Source organism: Tupaia chinensis, unplaced genomic scaffold (assembly GCF_000334495.1).
Source record: "Tupaia chinensis unplaced genomic scaffold, TupChi_1.0 Scaffold000340_1, whole genome shotgun sequence".
Taxonomy (NCBI): domain Eukaryota; kingdom Metazoa; phylum Chordata; class Mammalia; order Scandentia; family Tupaiidae; genus Tupaia; species Tupaia belangeri.
Window position 1 is genome coordinate 2,133,168 of NW_006159834.1, and position 2,045 is coordinate 2,135,212.

Below are 2,045 nucleotides of genomic sequence, written 5' to 3' on the forward strand. Positions count from 1 at the left end.
AGAAAGACAGAGAAAGAGAAACAAAAAGTGAGAAATGCCCCCCCCCCCAGGGAGGTTGGCCACGCTGCAGTCCCTTCTCCTCCATTCTCCTCTCGGGATCTTAGGCACACACACACATGGGTCTGGCCTGAGTTTAAGCCACCGGGTCCAGAACTCGAACTGCGGTAGACTACATGGGAGTCCAGCAACATAGCCGTTATGCCAACTGCTGGTCCTGCAAATAGTGCTATTTACTATTATTAATAATAATAAAGTAGTTCGTTCCCATCCCCTTATATTTTCTAAGACCTCTAGCAGATGCCTGAAATGGTAGTTAATACAAAAGTGTGATGAAGTTCAATTTATAAACTAAGTAAGAGATTAATAACAATAAATAATAATAGCATAGTTATAACAGTGTACTGTAATAAAAGTTATGTGAATGTGGTCTCTCTCGAAATGTTTTATTATACCGTACACACCTATTTTCTGACCACTGTTGATTGTGGGTAACTGAAACAATGGAAAGCAAAATGGCAGATAAGGAGAAACTGCTCTGTATTGGAACTAAAAACATTATTCCTGGCCCAGTGGTGGTGGTGTGCTGCTAAGATGCTGTGCTCTGTAGGTTGGGATTACGTGGGAGGCCTGGGTTGGATTTCTGTCCAACTCAAAAGCTGGGTGTTGTGGCGGGCACCTGTAATTCCAGGTACTCAGAGGTTGTGGCAGAAGGATTGCGAGCTTGCGGCTGGCCAGGGCAGCGTGCTGAGTACCTGCCTGAAAAAAGTGCCAGGGAGAGTGGCACGTTCCTGTGCTGCTAAGGCAGGGGGTGGTGGCGTAGTGAGACCTTGTTTTAAAAACAGATAAAACAAAACAGAAAAACATTATTTCTGACAGAAAGAAGCTTAAGATTTAGATTGAAGAACGATGTATATAGGTAGCACTTAATTACAGACAAAATGTGACAGGTGCCAAATGAGTGATCATGTAATTAAATGCCATAGAAACAGAAAGGAGTACCATGTCATTAGAAGGAATAATTTGTAGAAGATTTTTGGAAAAGGCTGGTTTTGAGATGGACCTTGAAAAATACAACTATAATATGCATTCTAGGCTTGGAGTGCTGTAAGAGTAAGATACAAGAGTGGTATTTAATGACAGGCAATGAGCTTATTTTTAACTGGTATAAAGACTTTGTATAGAAGATGAATTATTGGTCTGTTTGCAAAGGTGCATTGGTGTTATATGAAGGACTTCAAAAAGTTAATGGAAAATAGAATTAAAGTGCAATTCTATTTTGTCACAAAAAATTTTGAAAACCATACATAATTTTTTTATAATATGCATTGTCCATGAACTTTTTGAATACCTTCCCTTTCACCCCCCAAAATATATTTAAGGAAGAACAAAGTTTTTTGAAGTGTCTTCAGTAAAATACCTAAGGGTGAGAAGTAGAAGAGGCTGGAAAAGGACATAGGGACTATATTTTGGAAAGACTTGACATCATACTTTTTAAAAAGATTATTTATTTTATTTAATTTATTTTCATTATTATTATTATTATTTGACCAGAGAGCGTGACCAGAGAGAAAGAGAGAGAGAGAGAGAGGGAGAACAAGAAAGCAAGCTGCCAAGTCCTGGACCCCAACTGTGGTTGGGCACGTGGGAGTTCAGTGCCCCAACCACCATGCCACCTGCTGGCCCCATTCAAGTGCTTTTTGAAAGTACTGAATCAAAGGGAAGTTGTTTATTGCTTTCCTATTTTATTTTGGTAATTGGTCTCATGAGTATCACTGAAACTGCTTATTAGTTGTGTCTGTCTGGTGACAAAAGATACAATTCAGCCCATGATACTTGGTCTATAACACAGAGCTATTTGGACATTTGTGCATGCAATTATATAATTTGTTTCTTTATCCAGAAGCTACAAGATCAATATATTTTTAATAGGTTAATTTTCCATATAACTAAGTTTTTTTTTTTTTTAAAGTCAGGAGTTAGGAGGGAACGAAGTAAAAAATGTTATTAAAAAATAGTGTTTGTTTTTACATGGAAGATATTAAAAT

At 37.9% G+C, this 2,045-nt stretch overlaps 1 protein-coding gene across 1 annotated transcript in view; it reads left to right on the forward strand.

Moving 5' to 3' along the window:
* STPG2 (sperm tail PG-rich repeat containing 2) overlaps positions 1 to 2,045 on the forward strand; it is a 404,777-nt gene that overhangs the window by 7,729 nt on the left and 395,003 nt on the right. The window lies entirely within an intron of this gene.